Below are 21441 nucleotides of genomic sequence, written 5' to 3'. Positions count from 1 at the left end.
GTGGGGCCACGGGGCCACTGTCTGTCCTCTTGTCACTGTGAGTTGAAAATATCTACCATGTCAGCCCAGTGAGATGAGGCCTGTGTATAGGAGGCCTGTCCAGAAGGTAGGCAGCCACGTACTATGAAAAATAGCAACATGTACTGAAGAAGAAGCAAGAAACAGGAAACGGTGGTTTGGCCTGCTGGTCAGGGACTGGAGGCTGAGCTCATGTGTTGCTCTGGGGCCAAGGGTGGGGCGCTGTATGTGGAAGGTTGATACTTCTGAGCTAGAAGAACAACCTCTTGAAAGTCTGCATGGACAGTCAAATGAACAATGCAGATGCCTCTCTGATCCCTTCCCAGAGGTTCTGAAGTCTGCTATTAACAGAAGCTCCGGAGAGAAGGGAGGGACAAAGGAGGAGGGTAAGGGAAAAGAGTGGTTAATGAAGGTAGATATGGTGTGCTCTCAATACATGATTAACACGAGAACTTTGTAAGTAATAAGTTAGTGTTTCAAACTAACACACATCGTTTTTACTTTTGCAAAGAAATCCCATACGTAATCATTATCATGGAGCGTCAGGACTGGGGCATGCAATGGAAATCACCTGTGCAGTGTTTTCCACATTCCAGCTACAACCTAGTCGAGTGATGCGAAATCAGTTAAGGGGTTGAAACTAGCATTTTCTTACAACTTTATTTAATGATTTTATTCTTCTTTTTAAGATTTTATTTATTTATTTTTAGAGAGGGAAAGGCGGGGGAGAAAGAGAGAGAATCAATGTGTGGTTGCCTCTCACATGGCCCCTACTGGGGACCTGGCCTGCCACCTAGACATGTGCCCTGACTGGGAATCGAACCTGTGATGCTTTGGTTCACAGCCCGAGCTCAATCCACTGAGCTACGCCAGCCAGGGCTAATGATTTTATTCTTATTTATTTATTTTTCAAAATTTTAAAGTTTTTATTTATTTATTTGATTTAATCTTTATTGCATTTTCCCCATTACCTTATTTTCTTTATCTTTTTTCTTTTTTCTTTTTCTTTTTTAATCTTTCTTGGCTGTACCCAGGATGAGCCGAGCTGCTCTGCAAACCCTGGTTTTATCAGCACCGGGAGCAGACGTATGTCAGCCAACATCCCAAGTCACCACAGGACCCACCTCTGCCTGTCTGTGCCTGCCGGCCTGCTGTCAGTCTTAGGCTACTCACAGGCCTGACTGTTGCTGAGAGGGCCTCTCCGGGGAGATGAGGCCCCTGCATCTCCCAGGGCAGGTGCCTGCCAGGCTTTAGGGAAGATGCTGGGTGTTTCCCCCTCCCCCTGAGCCACTAGCCTGAGTCTGTCTTGGATTATTTCCCTGTAATTGGCTGGGCAGGGCTCCTCATAGGCTAATGGGTGAAGTCTCCAGAGCCCAGAGTTTGGGTCTGTCAGAAACTGGGAGGGTGTTTCTATGGCTCTCCCTTGTCGGGGAAGCACCGGTCTGTTTTCTGGGAAAGTGCAGAAAATGGCCACACCCTACAGCCTGTCTCTGACACTCCCTGAGTCTGCAGATGTTGCCGTGTCCTCAGCAGGGGGCACTTCTTCCATTACCATTTAGTCCTGTTATACTCACCTCCCCCCAGCAATCACCTCACTGTTGTCCATGCTCATGAGTCATTTTTCCTTCAAACTAACACATGTCCTTTAAATTTGGAGGCACCAGGCCCAATAAGCCAGGTCTTGGCATCTTTGAGATCTCTCATTACTGGAAAGAGGACCTAACCGTCCTTCCTAGGACAGGGGTGTTTGTTTACCTAAGAATTAAACTTTCACAGAGGCAGTCAATCCATTCTTGTTAACATGTGCCCCAGCTCTCCTAGGACTGACTCTCCTTTACTCATTAAGAAACAATCCATGTGCAATCTCTTTCTGAAGGAGAAGGGATAGAGAATTGAAATGGCTTGCTCAGGACCAGTACCAAGGATGCCCACGTGCCTCGGTCGGTGCTCTTTCTACTCAGCTCTTTGCCTCCATGCTTTAACAGTGTTCTTTTCTGCAAACTTGTATGTCCCTTAAAAACATGAAGGGGCATTGGTGGTAACTCCAGGTTGGATGATTTGTCTTGGGAGAATGCCATCGGGCACAGCTCTCTCTGCATCTGGGAACAGAAACCCGGACTTTGTGCATTCCATTTTCCGTGCTTATCTCTAACAGAAAGCCGCATTACAAAACACCAGGATACCTTTCCAATAGCTATTGTGACACCGAGTTCCCATCACAGATCCTAAAACCCAGCCACCGGGACTTGGGTGCAGAGTGGCATAGAAGTTAGGAGCCAAGTCCTGGATTCCGACAGATGCAGCATAACTTACTGCTCTGCCATGTACTCATATTGTGGAAGAGTATTTAATACTTGAAGAAGTATAGATGACGTTTTAAGGGGGAAAGTGCAATTCTTTGTTTTCTTTTTTTTTAAAGATTTTATTTATTTATTTTTAGAGAGGGAAGGGAGGGAGAAAGAGAGAGAGAAAGAACATCAATGTGCGATTGCTGGGGGCCATGGCCTGCAACCCAGGCATGTGCCCTGCCTGGGAATCGAACCTGCGATGATTTGGTTCGCAGCCCACGCTCAATCCACTGAGCTATGCCAGCCAGGGCTAAGTGCAATTCTATTTGATCCCATTTTTGTTCAAAGACATGTTCCCACAGTGAAACAGCCTAGGAAGTTACACATCCGGCAATGGCCATATCCCTAGTTAGTTAGAAGTGTTTGTGTTACTCTGGGCTTTCAGAATTCCCTGTGATGACATGTTTGTGCATCTATCAGCTCTTCATGGAGGGCCTTCTATGCGACAGCCACTACACTAGATGTCGGGCACGCATGGAGATGGGAGTGGGGAAATAACCAGATCCAGGCTATGCCTCCGTGAAAATGAGATGTGTGACTGGGGAGAAGAGTGATCATACATGCATAGAAAAAACTCATACTTATTTGATGATAAAGACAGTAGGATTCCAATTAAAAACAGGAAAGATTATGTATACAAAAAGTGCAATGAAAGAAAGGAGAAGGCAAGGGATCACTAATCCTCCTAAGACTGCTGTTTCCCAGAGAGCAGCTCCCCCCAGGGACTAATGTCATTACTCTTCCCATCTTGTCCTCCTTAAAATTAAGGAAACCAGATATGGCTCAGCTGTCCCAAGGTCCCCTGCGTCTTTACTTCCTGCCCTCCCTTTGTGGATTCTTGGAATCGGGAGGACAGAAGAGATGATTTTCCTCTTGTTTTTTACTAAACGAGATAGTAAGCAGGAATGGAAAAGTACCAGCTACTTAATGAAGTATAGGGACTCCTAATCCTGTTTGTCCCTTCTCACAAAGTCCACATCCCCTCGTTTTTAGAGGGCACTCTCCTCCAAGTTCGATGGGCCTGGTGTGCACTCTCCAGGCCCAGGAAACCTGGAATCAAGCCTGTCTGTACTCAGTTTTCCGCCTCGTCTGCTGGAGGGAGGTTGTTGGCTGAGCCTCACTGCTCCCCTGGAGCTTCCTGCGTTCTGTCTGCCTGGTGGAATGAAGCAAGGAAAAGGCCGTGCTGGGGGTCAGGGCGGGTTCCATGACCAGCCCTATCTCAGCAACCGCGGAGCCAGCCAGCCTCGGGGTCTGGACCTGGTGTTCTCAATGTATGGAAGGGCTCTGCACTGTGTTTGAAGATATTTCAGTTTTCCTCTTTCTAGAGAGTTTGCAAAAAAGAATTATATACAACTCAAAACCCCACATCTCATATGGAATCGTAGAGTATTGGTGAAACTAAGAACTTCTTTGGGGAGGGAAAAAACTTTAAGTCCCCAAAATTCTTAAGTGTTGTTCAAAATTTCAAGTACATCTAATGAATCATCATTAAACCTTCTGCACCAGTTAAGCCCTTCAGAAATCTAGATTGTTAAGCATGCTTTTCAATTTGATAAAATAGAAAAGGTAGGTTTTCACCCTAGGTGTACAATAAAAATGTTCTGTCAAAAAGAGATTCCTCTCCTTTGCACTGATTGGCAATAACAGCTAACATGGGAATTTACCGCTTATGATTGAGCCAAGTCAAATTTTCAGATTTACCGGACAGTCTGTCTCAATCTGATTAGTTAGCAAAATGAGGAGTGCTTGTTTGGCCTTCTGTGTGGTTCTGGAATTCCCTGATTTCTCTTACCTTCTGAGAGACATGGTTTACAACATAGTGGTTCAATAAACAAAAAGTCCTTTGAGGTCCAAGGGATTTGCTTTCCACTTTTCCTCCAGTTAAAACTGGTTTTCACCCTAGCTGATGAGACTCAATAAATTGAGTGCTGGCCAGTGAACCAAATGGTGGCCGGTTAGATTCCTGGTCAGGGCACGTGACTGGGTTGTGAGCCAGGCCCCCAATTGTGGGTGTGCAGTTGGGATGCTCAAGAGGCAACCAGTGGATGTATATGTATCTCACACGCTGATGTTTCTCTCCTTCCCTTTTAGTATCTCTAAATCTAAATAAATGGAATCTTTTTAAAAACACTGATTCACATTAACCAATGCCACCCCAATAAGTTTAATTAAAAAATTTTTAGAGTTCCGGCCAAGATGGAGGCATAGGTAGAAACCCTTCACTTCCTTGCACAACCAAAAGGAGGCTACAACCAATCTAAAATCAATAAACAACCAAAATCTCCAGAAAATCAAACTGCATGGAACTCTGACAACCAAGGAATTAAAGAAAAAATCAACCAGAATAACCAGACTGGTAGGCGGACCATGCAGGCGACTCAGAAAAACCGCTGTGAGAGGTGGCTGAGGGGCGGGGCTGACTGCAGAGCTCCGCAGAGCTGCGCAGGAGGTACTTACTTATGGGGAAAACTGGGACTCAGAGCTGGCTCTGGGCTAAGGCTGGGGTTGCCACCGTGGGAGATACTTCCAGTCTGACAGGAGAGTCTGTTGGAAAGTTCACTAGAGAGGAACAGGCAAGCTGCACTGTTCCTTCTCTGGCCCCTCCTCCACAGGCAGCGCAGCAAAGAGGGTTGCCGGCTAGGTGAATACCTAAGATCCTGCCCTTACAATTTATCAGGTGTGCCAAGACAAAGAAATGTGGCCCAAATGAAAGAACACAGCAAAACCTCAGAAAGAGAACTAAGCGATGAGGAGATTGCCAACCTATCTGATGGACAATTTAAAGCCCTGGTAATCAAAATGCTCACAGAACTGATTGAGCTTGGTCAAAAAATGAAAGAGAACCAAAATGAAATAAAGCAAAATATTCAAGGAACCAACAGTGACAAGAAGGGAACCAGGATGTGAAGCAACAATTTAGAACAAAAGGAAGAAATAAACATCCAATTCGATCAGAATGAAGAAACAAGAATAAAAAAAAATGAAGAGAGACTGAGGATTCTCTGGGGCAACCTGAAACGTTCCAACATCCGAATTTTAGGGGTGTCAGAAGGAGAAGAACAGCAGCAAGAAATTGAAAACTTATTGGAACAAATAATGAAGGAACACTTCCCCAATCTGGTGGAGGAAATAGACTTCTAGGAAGTCCAGGAAGCCCAGAGAGTTCCAAAGAAGTTGGACCCAAAGAGGAACACAGCAAGGCACATCATCATTAAGTTACCCAAGATTAAAGACAAAGAGAAAATCCTAAAAGCAGCAAGAGATAAGAAGACAGTTACTTACAAAGGAGTTCCCATAAGGCTATCAGCTGATTTCTCAAAAGAAGACTTACAGGCAAGTAGGGGCTGGAAAGAAGTGTTCCAAGTCATGAAAAGCAAGGACCTACATCCAAGATTCCTCTCTCCAGCAAAGCTTCATTTAGAATGGAAGGGCAGATAAAGTGCTTCCCAGATAAGGTCAAGTTAAAGGAGTTCATCATCACCAAGCCCTTATTATATGAAATGTTAAAGGGACTTATCTAAGAAAAAAAAGATAAAAAGTATGAACAATAAAATGACAACAAACTCACAACATCATCAAATGAACCTAAAAGAAAAGAAAAACAATGAAAACAAAAACTAAGCAAACAACCAGAACAGGAACAGACTCAGAGAAATGGACATCACACAGAGGGAGTTCAGTGGGGAGGGGGAAGGTAGGATTGGGGGGGAAGGTACAGGGAAGAAGAAGCATAATTAGTAGGCATAAAATAGACAGGGAGAGATAAAAAATGATATAGGAATCAGAGGACTCAAAGAACTTATATGTACAACCCATGAACATGAACTAAGGTGGGGGATGCTGGAGGGTTAAGGGGGCAGGATGGAGGGGGGATACAGGAGGCAAAATTGGGGGAAAACTGTAATAGCATAATCAATAAAAAATACTTAAAATTTTTTAAACAGATTCTCTACTTAAATGCATAGGCACACCTCTCCATCATCTCAGTAGTGTATCCTCTGGGCAGACCTCCTGAGCGGACATACTGCCCAGGATCAGGGTCCTTCCCTTCTTCGAAGCCTCAGCGTAACCCAAGGGCTCCCACTTCACCACAGTTACTCCCAGGGAAAGGGAACTCACAGCCAGGAGACCTGACCCCTCCGGTTCTTAGAAGGGGAGCAGGGGCAGGTGCCACTCATGGAAACACTAGGGATAATAATGACTTGTGTCCTTGCTTGGCATAGCTGCCCTTCTTGGCATATAAATGTGCTTGCCTCCAGGCCCCGCACACTTGAGGCGTGGAATACTGGCGCTTGGATCAGTGAGAAGGTTTCATGGTCAAGGAAGAATTGAGCCTATGGCTTCCTGCATCCAGCTGGATACAGCATGTCCTAAAGTTGTTCCTCATCTTCTACCAGACCTGCCACTCTTCCAGCTGTATCCCTGCAGGGTCCCTCACACAGGTGGAGGATCAGCAGAGAAGGAAATGCTTTGTGTTCCCTCAGACCTTCACCCCAACCCCATCCTGTCTCCAATGCGACGTGTCAGCTCCAAAGCCTGACTTTCCTGAGGGCCTCAGGGCCAGCGCTCAGCTGCCTCTCAGCCGGTACTCCTGCCTGGCTGCCTCAACACCCTTCCCTCCCACTGCTGGTGTGCACGAGGTCTGCTGTTGTTTTCTATTGGGATCGTTTTGGCTCCCTTTTCTGTTTGAAATACTTGTAACCATAAGAAGATTTCTGTTTTGAAGTATAGTTTTTATTATTATCCAGACAATGCAAGGCCAGCAGATCAGGAGATGAAAAGAGAGTTTGTCGCAAGGGGCAGTACTCTCGTCTCCATGGGCCCAAGTGCTCCACGTGAAAGGGTGTCATTCAGGCCTGGGGTGGGAGTGGTGGGCGTAAGCGGTGCTGCAAATTCTCCCCATTCTCCCATGGCCCTGACAGCCTCTGCCCTGGGGACACCATCTCAGTGGTCTCTCCTCAGGGTCAACCCCCAGTTCACGCACCTCAGAGTCCAGTGCATGTCCCCTCTTCCTCTTAGTCTTTAATCGATTCAACTATTCATGGACCTTTATTCATCCACTCAGAATGTGTTTGTTGCATTCCTAAAAAGTTCCACTAGGAATTTTTGATTAGCATTGCATTGAATGCATAAATTAATTTGGGGAAAATTAATACTTTATATCTAAGCCAAAACTTCCTCTCCACGAACATGACATACCTCCCTATTTATTACTCTTTAACAAGCTTTCAAATTTTCTCTGTAAATATTTGTGTATTTTCTTAGGTTGTTTCCAAGGTAGTTCATGTTTTTGGTACCATTTTGTTTTGTATTTTTTAATAATTGTAGAGCCCTGACAGTGCGGCCTAGCTGGTTAGGCATAGGCCCCGAAGGGGAAGGGTCACCACTGCAGTTTCCCTCAGGGCACGTGCCTGGGTCGCAGGTTCCGTCCCAAGTCTGGTAGCAAATGGCAGGCAACGGATCGATGCTTCTCTCTCTCTCATTCTCCCTCCCTTTCTCTCTCTCTAAAAATAAATAAATAAAATCTTTTAAAAGAATTGTTGTAGAGAAATGCTATCCATTTTTTAAATTTTACCTTCAATACCTCAATCTCATGGAATTCTCTTAATAGCTGTAATAGTAAACTGTGAAACGGAGTCTACATTTTGGTGGAATTTGAGGGGACAGTCTCCATTATTTCTATTTACTCATGGATATTGTTCTATTTAGTTTTTCTATTTCTTCATGTGCCCACTTTAGAATTCATATTTTCCAAGAAATATATTTTTTTATCTAGGTAGCCAAATTTATTAGAATATGTTCTTTTCATTATGAGTCATGAATTTGACTACTTCTCCCTTTCTGTATTCTTTGTTCTTGAAGACTGATACAGATACTTCTGTGACTATCCTACATCCATTGAAAATTTCTAACAGTTCCCGCCTCTATTTCTTTCTGTTGCCTCTTGGGACAGTTCCTGAAGCAGTTCTGACAGATGATTTATTATGCACTTGCATCGATCTGTTATTCACTTCTTTGTTAAGGTGTTTTATTAAGTACTATATTTACAATTTTATTTTCATTTGATTCTTCCTCAAAGCTGATGGCACATTGATCATGATATGATTAGTTCTATTGTGTTTTACCCCTTTGATAACATTTATTCAGTTTTATAAGTTTCCTTTGCTTCTCTCCAACTGACTAATTCTGAAAAACATAGGTTTTTTTTTTTAAGCTGTTGTCTTTCTTTCAGTGCCACCGTGCTGCTGGATGTCGGGCAGCTTTGCCCTGTGAGCTCCTTCTTCCTGGGAAGTCGGCACTGCTGCCTAGAATGCGTGCGTGTGCGTGAGTACAACCCAGCTCCGCGGGTTCGGGTGATGGGATGTAGGGTCTGGTGAGGGGACAGTGGTGAGTGGCCACCATGGCAGAGAGTGGCTAACACTGCTGTCCAGGATGAAGCACTCAGATGCTGCTCACAGGCCATGTGGTCCCCTTCACCTCCTCCCTAGCCCCGCCCTTCTGCAAGGTGTTTTGTAGTATATTGCCAACACGGAACTCTCAGGGTGTGAAGATGAACTGGGGAAGAGGAACCAGCAGGACCTCCGTGTTCACCAGCCTCTCTTCCTGTCCTGGCCTCTCCCTCGATGGGCTGCAAGACTGACCCCTCCCTCACCCCTTACTCATCCTCAGCCCCTGAGGGGCTGTGCACCCAGATGACCTTTCTGACTCAGAGTGATCCAGGGATAGACAGTGACCACAAGGGTAACATGGGGGACACAGAGCTCACCCCAATTTCCTGCGGACTGGGATCCTGGCACTTCCCACTGGGCTGCAACTTTATCGCATAACACTCTCACTTTCACTGGGAGAGGTCTCCAGGATCAGGTGAGGGAAGGCAGAGCACCTCCCTGGATTTCGGCCACCTCAGCCAGCTCAGATCCCATGCTGCATCAGCGGCAGAGCCGGCAGAGCAGGCCTCCCTGTGACTTGCAGCTGAGAGCTTAGCATATGCAGACAGAGGGGTGGGAACAGCCTTCCAGGGACCCCATGAGGTTTGCTGGGCTAGCCTGTCACTTTTGAAGCTCAAGGGCTTTACACAGGAACTCAGAGGAATTTCATTTGTGGCACACCTGCCATCTGGCCCCCAGGGACCATCCTGAAGGAAATGACCAGGAGACGCCCTCCAGCTGCACACTGTCCCACAGCCTGGGTGCCCCACCCTGAAGCTTCACACCCTTCCTTGCACAGCCCAGGTGGCCCCTCCTCAGCCCCTCCAACTCTGACAGCAGAGCCTTCATCCTCTGACCCACCAGAAGCTACCAAGGCTGCCAGGCAGAGCAGTCTACCTGGTGAGCTTGGGGTTGCGCAAGCTCACCAAGTGGGGAAGTGACCTGGGGCTGAAGACAGCCACTGGTGTCCAGTAAGTGTGCCTCTGTACTCTGTTGGGGAAATGACCTGGAGGGACTTTGCCCAGGGGCCACATCTGGCTTTTCTTCCCTCCCCATAAGCCCAGCAGGGAGGGCTCAGGGTAAATAAATAGCAGTCGCCTGCACCCAGCAGGCAGGGACCAGCTCATCCTCCAAGGGATTCAGGTGAGGGATAGCTTTCAAAGTCTTACTCTGTTTTCTCTTTCCCACAAGCCTGTACCCTCATTTCAAATCATGGTTCTGCTTGGTGTTTGTGTGTATGGGGGTGTGTGCTGGCAGAGGAGCACAGGGTGAGTGCTTTGTGAGGAACTGCAGGCTGCTTTAGGGGGGTCCATTGGGTCCTAACCTCCCTCTTCCTCCTTCACAGACCCCTTGGTGGCCTCTTACACAGTCTGTGTTCAGGGATGATGGGTGAGAAGTGAGGGCTGTGGTTCTGACTGAGGTCCCACTGCCACGTGCCTGCAAGGACCAGGAGAGTCCCATGAGCACAAATGGAGATGCACAGCCCAGCTCCCTCTGACATGCGAGTCCCAAAGGCAGGTGTGCCCACCTTGCCTGAGTCTCCCTGACCCTCCCCTTTCATTTCAGCACCATGAAGCTCCTTACAGGCCTCGTTTTCTGCTCCCTGGTCCTGGGAGGCGAGGGCTTCTTCTCCTTCCTGAGCGAGGCTTATGAAGGTAAAGTGGCGGCAGGGTGGGGGGGGTGGCACCCAAGGGCACTCGGGTTCCCCCTGAGCAGCCTTCAGGGGTGGGGCTATTACTTAGGTTGTGTTGGCCAATGTGGTAGCTAGAATGTGCCAGATGTTGGGGAGCTTTCCACCAAACAGATGGAAAACCACGGGATTTCTTTCAATCAGTTACTATAGAGAGAACATTCATCATTCCCTGCTGAAAGGTAAGTTGCACCAGGAGACACAGAACAGGTCTTGAAATGGTATAAGATATCCCTCAGGCCAAACTACACAAAGTAGCATTAAAGCTGCTATCTTCCCTCCTCCTCCCCCTCCTCCTCCTTCTCCTCCCTCCTCCCTCCCTCCCTCCCTCCCTCTCTCTCTTCCTCTCTTCCCTTCCCTCATTGGCTACTTTGGAGAGACCTGCAGCTTAGCTCCTGCTGGGGCTTCCTCTAGTCAGTGACACTGTCCCTGCCTCAGTCTGTTTGCCACCCTCTTCTGGCCTCTGAACCCCCAAAAAGGAAACTGGTGACATCCATCGAGGCTCCTGTAGGAACTCAGCACTTTCACGCAGTTTAGGGCGAGCAACTGCCCTGGTTTGTCTGGGTCTGAGGAGATTTCCATGACACTCTCAGTGCTGACAGGCTCAGGTGTGGCCAAGCAGGGACGGCTGGTCTCCCACTTGATGTGGAGAACAACTTGCTGAGGCAGAGCCTTCCCCAACCTCAGGATGAGAGCCACTGAGCACATTGAGCAGGGACCGTCTGCCAGTGTTCCCGTCCCAGAGCAGAGTGGGGACCCAGCTGTGCGGGAGGCCCCGGCCCTGGCCAGCTAGATGTGCCTCAGCACCCCTTCCTGGAGCTCGGTGGGTGTCAGTCTGAGCTGCATGCTGGGTCCCCTGGAGAGCATTACACACTGTGGACACCTGAGAGCACCCCTGAGAGTCAGATGTAATTGGCCTGAGACGTGGCATCGGACTTTCCCGACTTCCCGAGTGTCCCAGTGGTCAGAAAGCACAGCCGAGGCTGAGGAGAGGGACCAGTGCTCCAGCGCTCGCTGGCTCACGCCATCTGTCCAGTCTGTTCCCAACATTTCCAGGGTGCTGTTTATGCCCCCTAACACTCAGAGGGACTGCAGTCACAGTGTGTGCGTTGTGTCTGAGAGACTACACACTGTAGGCGTCAGGCAGCTGCGCTCCACGTCTGGGCCTTCCTCAGAACCTGCTTTCCACGTGACCACCTCGCTCCCCGAGCTCCCCGACTGCTCTCATCGGTGGCTTCCCTCCATCACACAGGCTCTTGATCATGAGGCAGTTTGCTCCCCTGGGACATGTGGCCGGGGTGGTGCAATTTTCGTGGTCCCAGTGGGAATATGGGGCCCGCATCTAGTGGGCAGAGAGGCAGGGAGGCTGGGAAACACCCCACAGCACTCAGGAGGGCCCAGAGGAATGAAGAACTCACTGGCCCCAAACCTCAGTGGGGCTGGAGTTGAGAGGTCCTGTTCTGTGAGGGCACCCCCCTTCTCTCCTCTCAGCGTGAGTCATAGAGGCTACAGTGAGATGGAGTCATATGGGGCCTCCCTGGGGTCAGACCCCTCAGTACCACCCAGCTGCATTCCACACACCCCCTCCCCCGCCCAGAATGACTCTCCTCAGAGCCACTTGGGAAAGCCAGCTGGAGTCTTCTCAGCCTCGGGTGTCCAGAGTGCTGTGGCCACAGGCTGAAATGAGTCAGTGGCAGGTTTCAGTCCTTGCTTCTCTCTAAGGGTGTCACGGTTCTCTGATGGTTCACCTGATATCTCTGTGCCACGTTCCTTCCTTCCTTCCCAGGGGGCTAAAGACATGTGGAGAGCCTACTCTGACATGAGAGAAGCCAATTACATAGGTGCAGATAAATACTTCCATGCCGGGGGAACTATGAAGCTGCCCAGAGGGGCCCTGGGGGCGAATGGGCTGCCAAAGTGATCAGGTAAGCAGGGTCCTGGGGTGGCAGGGTGCTGAGCAGAGGTTAGCTGACTTTGGGGATCAGGAGGGCATAGCCCTAGAGAAGGACCCTGTAGGGGTCTGTGGGGTCCCCCTCATGTTCTTCCTGTCCACCTCCTCCATCCATTCCCAGCCTCTGACTCTTCTCCCTCCTTCTCTCCTCCATCAAGTGATGCCAGAGAGCACTCTCAGAGAGTCACAGACCTTTTCAGGCATGGAGACAGTGGCTATGGAGCAGAGGACTCGAGGCAGGACCAGGAAGCCAATGAATGGGGCCGGAGCGGCAAGGACCCCAATCACTTCAGACCCAAGGGCCTGCCCGACAAGTACTGACTCCTTCTCTGTGCTCCCAGGACAGGGGCTGTGATCCCCCTGTGGGCAGGGACACTGAGCCATTGAGTTCTACACCCCCATTGCTGACTGAGGGCACCTAATGGGTGTGTAATAAACGCTTAGGAGATGCAATGTTGAACACTGTGTGTTATTCCTGGTGTAAGGACTGCCTCTGACACCAGTGGGTGATGGATGGGCACGCATAAGAAGGCCGAGCTTGTGCCTGTGTGTTTGGGTGGAGGGGATACAATCTCAGTGTCATACAGTGTAGCCACCTTGCAGAAACTCTGGCTCAAATCAGACCCTTTCTTTTCTCCAGGCCCCTCTGGCTGCATTTGTGGTTTATGGTTTTTGCAAGCCTAGGCCTCCTAACTCCCTGCTGTTGTGCCTGGTCACCAGCTCTGCCCCCAGGGGCTTATTCCTCTTAAGATTCAGTTACTCAGTGGTCTGTGTCTGGGGGAGAGGATACAGCCGTGGGAGGATGGGACCATGGGATCCAGGTCTAGCTACCTTGATTCTGTGCATTTCTCAGCTGCACCTGCAAATCCAATGATTAACCCATTTCTGTTGGTGCCATCTAAGGAATGCCCCCTAAGTAGTCTTGGGTTTTGCTCCCGAGTCTCTGGTCCCATGAGCCTGGATCCCTGCATTTGCCTCTCTGCCTCTCCAATCACAGCGGAGGTGGTTTGCCCTGTGTCCGCACCTGTCTCGTGAATCCAGGAAGAGTTGATTTTTCACTGTGTCCAGCTTTTCACTTGTTGTGAGGATGGAGTGGTGCCTTCCAAGCTCCTGACATGCAGAACTGAAGCTGCTATATTACTTTTGCAACTGAATATTTTATAAATCTATTGAAATTTGCCATTCTTGGTCAGGGTATCTTGTGGGGTGTTTAAAAATGTTTTTGTTTGGTTTCCTGATGCTTGTTAGCCTTGGTGACCTACTGTTTCATGTAAACCAGTCCTGTCAGAATAATGGAGGACTCTCAGGCCTCTCAGCAGCCTGGCCACACGTGGCTACTAGAGTAGGGGCAGCATCTAATTCACTATACAAACAAGGTCACTTATGGGGGTGAAATGGGCTTGTCACTACTAACATTTAGGCTGGGACAATAGTTGTTGAGACTGTTCCTGACAACCGGGGTCTTTGTCATCTCCCCCAGACTCTAAGTGTTCCTCAGACTTTGCCCTGGCCTTCACCTCTTGTTTTTCTATACCCTCAAACAAATGTAAATGGCGTCTGCCTGCTGATGGCCCTTAAATTATACCTTCACTTCAGAACCTCGTTTCTGAGCTCCATGCTTGTCTATCTAGTGGGGCTTCTGACATGTCTCACTGAATGGCTTCGAGACTTCTCACACTTAACATGTCCTGAAGTGAACTGTCATTTCTCTCCAAAACTCTCACGCACCCATTGGCTGTCTCCCTTTCAGTAAATGACAGGACCGTTCTCTATGTTGCTCACCCCAGAAATTGGGGGATGTGCTTGATGTCTCCCTTCCCTTTACCCCTACACCTCCTCATCCAATCAGCTGGTGAGTCCTGTGATTCTACTTCCAAACTTCATCTTGAGTCATCAGCACTATCCCACATACACCCATGCTCCCGGCCACAACATTTTTCACCTGCTTAGCGCAGTAGCTGTCTAACTAGTCACCCCATTTGCACGGTTCCCCAGTTACTACGTAGTCTAGTTGACTACACAATTCATCATCCAAACCAAGTCCCTTTCCAAAGTGAAAAGGGAGGCATTATTAATAATTAGTCCAGATAACAGACGTAAACTAGAATGTCCTAGCAATAAGAAACATGTGGCTAACCTACCTCTCAGACTAGTATACAATTATAATCAGATCGCAACTCTTAAAATCCTTGCTTAAAATCACTCAGCAGATTCCAGTTTCCTGTTCAATGAAGTCCAAGTCCTTATCTTGACCTACACAGCACAGTGTTATCTGTCCTTGGAGCCCTTCTTTGTCATCTCACGGCACCTCTTCCCATGCTCTGCATTCTCAAAGCCCTCCTCCAAGTCCAGCTCTCCTTAGCGACGGGGCCTTGCACATGGCCTTACCTCTCCCCAGAACGCTCTTCTGCTTGCTCTTGACATTGTGGGAGATTTCTCACCTTGTGAGTCTTTCCTAAATCAATCTTTCTTAAGAGACACTTTCTCTGATCTCCCTGGCTGGCTTATCCTGTGTATTCTTTCTTTCTTAACAATTTCTGTGAGTGGAACTACTTCATCAATTTCTTGCTTATTCTTCTGACTTTTGTTCACATTGTCTTAAAAGTCCATCGATCTCCCTGGAGTGTAAAATCAATGAGAGGGATAATCATTTCTTTTTTGTTCACCCTTAAATATTCAGTACCATGCCAGTACCTGGCACGTAATGGGATCTCTACAAATGCTTATTGTGTGAATGAATGGATGAGTAATTGAATGAATTTATTAGTTACTAATAAAATGGTTCTCTTTCATAATAGATCAATCTAGTTATAAAGAGCAGGAAGGAGCTAAGGAAGGGGGAGACATTAAGATAAAGAAGAGGGAATAACCCCAGATTCAGGGGGAGGCAAGAGGCAGTGGGACTGAGCCCACAGGGGATGGGTAACCCTAAAGCCAGCAGAAATGCCTCTTGCTCTGAGAAAGGAAACAAGGTAACGAGAATAAGGTCAGGGAATGAGCACATTTGAGAGGGAGGATGAGAGACCTGCAGGAGCCTGGCTGTGCTTGCTGCTGTCCTAGGCGATGCCCCCCGACACTCATTCACTCCAATGTGTTGGCCCATTTGCGGTCTGTCTTTAGGGCACGTCGGCAGGAGACCCAAGGGAAAGCCTGCCTATCTTATTGTATGTCAGCCTTGTATTTGCAGTACCTGTCATAGCGCCTCACATATAGTATATGCTTAATGAATATTTGTTGAAATGAATGAACTACAAGTATAGCTCAGAAGCTGGCAGATCTGGGTGGAGAATTTGGGAGTAGCAGACTACATGCGTGCTCGACACAATTTTTGATTCTGAGAGCATGGTAAGGGGTCACTTTAAAGTGGCAATGTAAATCCAAAGCAAAATATCTACTAAGATACCAACCAAAATAACACAATTTTATTTTATCATATAAATACTTTTTTGTCCAGAAGTGCTTTGCATGCCTCTCACACACAAAAAAACATTAGGACCCCAAAGTGTACTAAACTGTCAGTCATCACGGTATATGATGAAAAGCCTTGGGAGGAAGTAATAAATAGCTGGAATTTCCACTGTGCTGACTATCACAGGGGCGAGTTAGCACAGAACACTCCATGCAACTAGATGAAGGAGAAAAGGACACACCGTATTCCTGAGTCTAAGATGCCACGGACTGAAAGACACACCGTTATTTACATAGAAAAGAAAAATGCTGCCAACTAAATTAAAGCATAATGGTTTTTTACTCAGAATTTTTTAAAAAAGATTTCATTTATTTTATTTTTAGAGAGAGGAAGAGAAGGAAAATGAGAGAGAGATAAATATCAGTGTATGGTTGCCTCTCAGGGGACCCCCCGTTAGCAGGGACCTGGCCTACAACCCAGGCATGTGCCCCAACTGGGAATCAAACCAGCAACCTTTTGGTTCAGAAGGCCAGGATCAATCCACTGAGGTACACCAGCTGGGGCTAGAATTTTTGTTTTGCACTTATTGAGGAGAACTGTTTTGGATCTACTTAGGCATAGATTTTTATCTTTGTCACTCTCGTGTATGTAAACAAAAAGGAAAGCCTACCCTAAACAAATTAGTAAGTTTTCCTAAAGCAAGGATAATTATTTCATTAGTGCTGCCTGGTCATTAGTGAATGTAAGACATGTCCTCGTATTAGAAACTTATAACAAGAAATGTGTGACTTAGAGTGATGAAACATGATATGCAATTTAAACTATTCAGATTCTCACTCACACTGTATTATGGAACGGAAATAATCAGCTGGGGCCTTTATCAATCGCAAAGTGTGGTGGAGGTGCTCTGAGGTCGCGCTCAGCTTCACTCCAGCCCCTCAGACATGGGGAACCTCCTCAGCAAGGAACAGGTACACCCCCAACAAGTCTGCCAGGGCTGCGGAGAAGACAGATGGGAAACAGCTCACGCTCACTCCTAGCCACATTCCATCACGCCCTCTTCAAACACCCCTGGCATGGGCCGCTCATCCTCTACAAATCCTTAGACTAGAAGCAACCAGCATGGGCACTGGGTCCCACACCCATCTCTTCAGAATCCCCTCTCCATACTCCCCCCTGTTTTGACAGGGGCACCCCAATGGGCTGGCAGTGTTTGCAGCTCAGTGTGCACCCAGCTCAGGACTGAAAAGGAGTTTTTCTTTTCTTCCTGGCGCCCAAACCTGTCTGAAGAATTCACGTATCTCCACAAATGCTGCACTCCCCACAAGACCGACATCCTGCCCTCTCCCCCACCCTTCTCTTCACGCCCATCTACCTGGGCCACAGGTGGAGTGGGATGAGGAGGTGGTTGCTATGAAGGCCCAAATTGCCACCTCCTCATCAGCATTGTGCTCAAGAGATCTGACCTTGTTTTGGGGATGCTTTCTCTAGGATGGGGGGACTTGGAGTCTCATTGTTCTCTGCCGTGGGTCCCAAGAGAGAAGCATCACAAACAGCCTGCTTTTTAAACTTGGTTGCAAAAGGGCTGTTGCTCAATCCTCGAATTTCCCAGATTTCATTTTAAATTATGGGACAAAATCCAGGTCCTCTCTGAGAAAAGTGTGCTTGGTTTACACACAAATTCATTATTTATGGACTCCTGTCAAACCACACCATTTAAAACACGTTTGCAAAACCTCCTGTCAATGACTCCTTGTTCCTTTGCTGAAAGAGTTGGGAACATTGACAAACACTGCAGGCTGGGCCAGCGGGCCTTGGCCTGAGAGATCTGGCCTGGGAGGGAGCCGCAGGGGGCTTCAGGGCTGATAGGGGATGACCAACATGGAAATTATTTTATAGCAGTGATTGCCAGCCTTGTCCATCTCACGGTACACATGAGCTAATTACTAAAGTCTCATGGCACACCCAAAATATTTTTTTGTTGGCCTGACAAAAATTTAGTTGTAATTTTGATTCATTCATACCAGATGGCTATTGTTGTGTTGGTTTTTGTCATTTTTTTTCTAAGTTTTAAATTTTAAGGGAAACAGGTCAGTGCCCCTGACTAAATAGTCAGGTAGTACATGTTTTAAAAATTCTTGCAGCACGTCTGTTGAAAGTCACTGGCATATAGGTTGCACTCTCCTGTAAGGGAAATCACTGTGGTTCTAATGAGTCAGGTGAAAATGTAGACCTGGATTCTCTGAAATACAATCCATCCATCTGCATGGGTGGATAGACAGACAAAGATATTGACATAGAAATATAAAATTGAGTGGAATTTACATTTGGAATGCTAGGATAGGTCAGCATCACCAAAAAAGAGACACAACTCTCTCATGCTGCTTGTGTCTGCCTGACTCTCTCCTCAGGATGAAGCTTTCCACCGTCATCATTTTCTGCTCCCTGGTGCTGGGTGTCAGCACCGAAGGGTGGGGAACGTTCCTCAGGGAAGCTGCTCAAGGTAAGGACGCAGCATGGGTTGTCAGGAGGGTGCATCAGACCTGCACCCAGGTTTCACCTGAGCAGAGGCCACGTTCTCACTAGGAAGAAAGAGAACAGTGCTTTCATGGTAGGTGTTCCCTAGGATTTTCTGGCCAGCTGTGTACTGTTTTGTGGGGATCCTGGAGCTGGAGGGCACTGAACGTTTGTGCCCCAACTTGCAGCAGGAGTGATGAAGAGATGGGGAGTTCAGAGGTGACTCTCCGAATATAAATCGTGCTCTACTGCCCCCTAATGGCAATCAGAGACAGTTCATTTCTTGGTCTCAGCCATGAAATGGGTGTGTCAAAGGTGTGGGGAGTATTTTACATTCCCCAACGTTAATACAACAAATATTAACGGAGCTTTTAATACATGTAGGCATCATTCTAAGTGTTTTTTGTGTACAATAAGCTCATTTTCCTCCTCTTGTTTTAATTTGTCAGTCCTGCAATGTAGGTGCCATTATCTCTTAACAGAGAAATAGAGGCTCAAAGAGAGCGAGAGGCCTCACAAAGTCAGCAGGTAGGGCAGGACTTAATCTGGGTCATTGAGATCCGGGCCTCGGCATTAACCACGGTACCAGATGGCCTCCCAGACAAGGCTCACGTGGAAGAGTGAGGGATTTGCGAACACTTATTCTGTTCTTTAACTGAGCAAACTGCTCATGGTGGGGAGGTGGTGCCTTTGACAGGCAAATCTACAGAGCTCCCCTCCCTGTGACGAAAACCACGATGAACTACCTGCTGATGTTCCTGCTGGGGCTGTGACCTGGCCCGGAAACCAATGGAGAGAGAAATATACCTCACCAGCCATAGTGAAGAAATACAATTTTGTTTATTCACAGAATTATTTTGCATTTTTTTCTGTTATTGTCTCTGAGTAATTATCTTCAGAGTTTGCAGTTAATTCCATCTAAATTCTGAGACCCGGCTAAAAATATCTTTTCATCTCTTAGGCCAGTGTTTTTCAAAAGGCTGTTCTAGGACCCCTTGCACGAGAATCATACGGGGTCTGGGGTGCTTTATGAAAGGCAGATAAGTGTGTCCACTGAATCACAATGTCTGGGGCTGAGCGTCAACACCTCGCCTTTATTAAGCGCCCCCTTGGTTGTGTGCTCACTGAAGTTTGAGAAGCACTGTCTTTGACGTGCTGCCCCTTGGTGGTAAAATACACCAGACATTTTGGAAATTCTTGTTATGCAAGTCCAGGCCACAGAGATCTATTTAAATCAGAGTGTGTAAGTACAGCAGGAATGTCATACCTCTCACCAAAACTATCTTTTCTAATGACAAAATGACATGTGAGATGAAGATCAGTGATCTCATGGAGAAATTAATTATGTAGACCATGATTCTAACTCTACATTAGAGTTTTCTCTTTGTCTAAAAAGTGATTACATTTTTTTCCCATTCAATTGTAGCTTGATCAAATTCATTCTATGACTCCCTGTTCATCTTGATTCTCTTACTTCCTTTAGCTGCCCCTCTTCCTAAAGTCCAGAGAAGTAAAGTAATACCATATTGTCCACCTACAATGTTTTTGACATTACAGAGCCTTTTCTCAGTGCTTCTGTGCAACCAGTCTGAGGGGATCCAGACTCCCCCACTTTATGGGGAGGACATTGAACTTTAGAGCTGGTGGGGCACTTGCCCTTGTTCTGCATCTATTACCCCATTTCTACAAAGTCTGTGAGGGAACTCACTCTGACTGTGTGCGGATTGAGCTCTGGCAGCTGCCCAGGTGCCACATGTGCCCAGACACGCAGACGTGCTCAGGATGGGCTGTGCTGTCCTCGTCTGTGGGGTGAATGTCTCCCCTTGACTGGCTGGGAGCTCTGGGCTTCTGAGCCTCCCTCGGAATCCCCTTTGTTCCCACCCCCAGTCAGGGGTTCCCTACATCCTCCCAGGTGGAGGTTCCTTGTGCAAATGAACATCCTTAAAGGCCATCTCACCTCTTCTCTGCGTGCCTCATACACAGCCAGAGACAAAGTAGCCACAGAACTTAGAATGGAGCCAAACAGAATCAAACGTGTACCGCATGTGATTCTCATAACATTAACCCAGGAACAAAAGGTAAAAAAACATGTATCTCATTGCAGTTAATCTTCAAGGGCTTAGTCAAAGGCTCAAATCATATAATCGATAGAAGAAAATGTTTTATTCCTCATTTGCCCAGATGTGATCACCTCTACCTCACATGTGCCTTCCTTCCTAGGGGCTGGATACATGTGGAGAGCCTACTCCGACATGAGAGAAGCCAATTACATAGGTGCAGATAAGTACTTCCACGCCCGGGGGAACTATGAAGCTGCTCAGAGGGGACCTGGAGGTGCTTGGGCTGCTAAAGTGATCAGGTAACAGGGCTCCTGGGGATGCAGGATGGTGAGCAGAGCTTGGTGGCCTTGGGGAGCCAGGCAGGGCCAAGCCAGGAGGAGTTTCCTATGAAGAATGTGGTCCCTCCTCCTCTTGACTGCCCTGTCCCTCTGGGCCCATTGTGAAGTCTGAGGTGCTAAAGGAGCCAGAACAAGGCAGCTGGAATGGGTGATTCCCACCCTCCCATGTGAGTGCTGTCCACCCTGTGCTGGGGTCAGCCAGGGCTATTGCCGCCTGGGTAGGGTCTTTCCTGGCTCCCCTCAGCCACTGATCCCTTGGAAAGGGGTGAGTAGGGAGGTGGGCTGTTTCTCATTGGCCCTTGATTCACCTCCTACCTGCCCTCCTCCATTCCAGCGATGTCAGAGAGCAGGCTCAGAGAGTCACAGACCTCTTCAAGTATGGAGACAGCAGCCATGGAGAGGAGGACTCAGAAAGCCAACTGAAGGGGCCAGAGCGGCAAGACCCCAATCACTTCAGACCCAAGGGCCTGCCCAACAAGTACTGACTCCTTCTCTGTGCTCCCAGGATCAGGACTGTGAGGTCCCTGTGGGCAGGGACACAGCGTGGTTGAGGTCTACATCCCCTTTTGCTGACTGAGGGCACCTAATGATTGTGTAATAAACGATTAACATACTCAGTGTTAAAAAGTGTGTGTTATTCTTTGTTATAAGGACTCTGTTGGTACGAAGGGGTGATGGATGG

The 21441-nt window shown here is 47.7% G+C and overlaps 1 pseudogene; it reads left to right on the top strand.

Annotated features, from left to right (window-relative positions):
• Positions 1-9809: 9809 nt before the first annotated feature.
• Positions 9810-21386, top strand: LOC123810183 (annotated as a pseudogene).
• Positions 21387-21441: the final 55 nt, after the last annotated feature.

Source organism: Phyllostomus hastatus, unplaced genomic scaffold (genome assembly GCF_019186645.2).
Source record: "Phyllostomus hastatus isolate PE091 unplaced genomic scaffold, TTU_PhHast_1.1 phas_scaffold_585, whole genome shotgun sequence".
NCBI classification, from domain to species: domain Eukaryota; kingdom Metazoa; phylum Chordata; class Mammalia; order Chiroptera; family Phyllostomidae; genus Phyllostomus; species Phyllostomus hastatus.
Note: the sequence above shows the minus strand (reverse complement) of the source record. Positions and strands in the feature narration are given on the sequence as shown.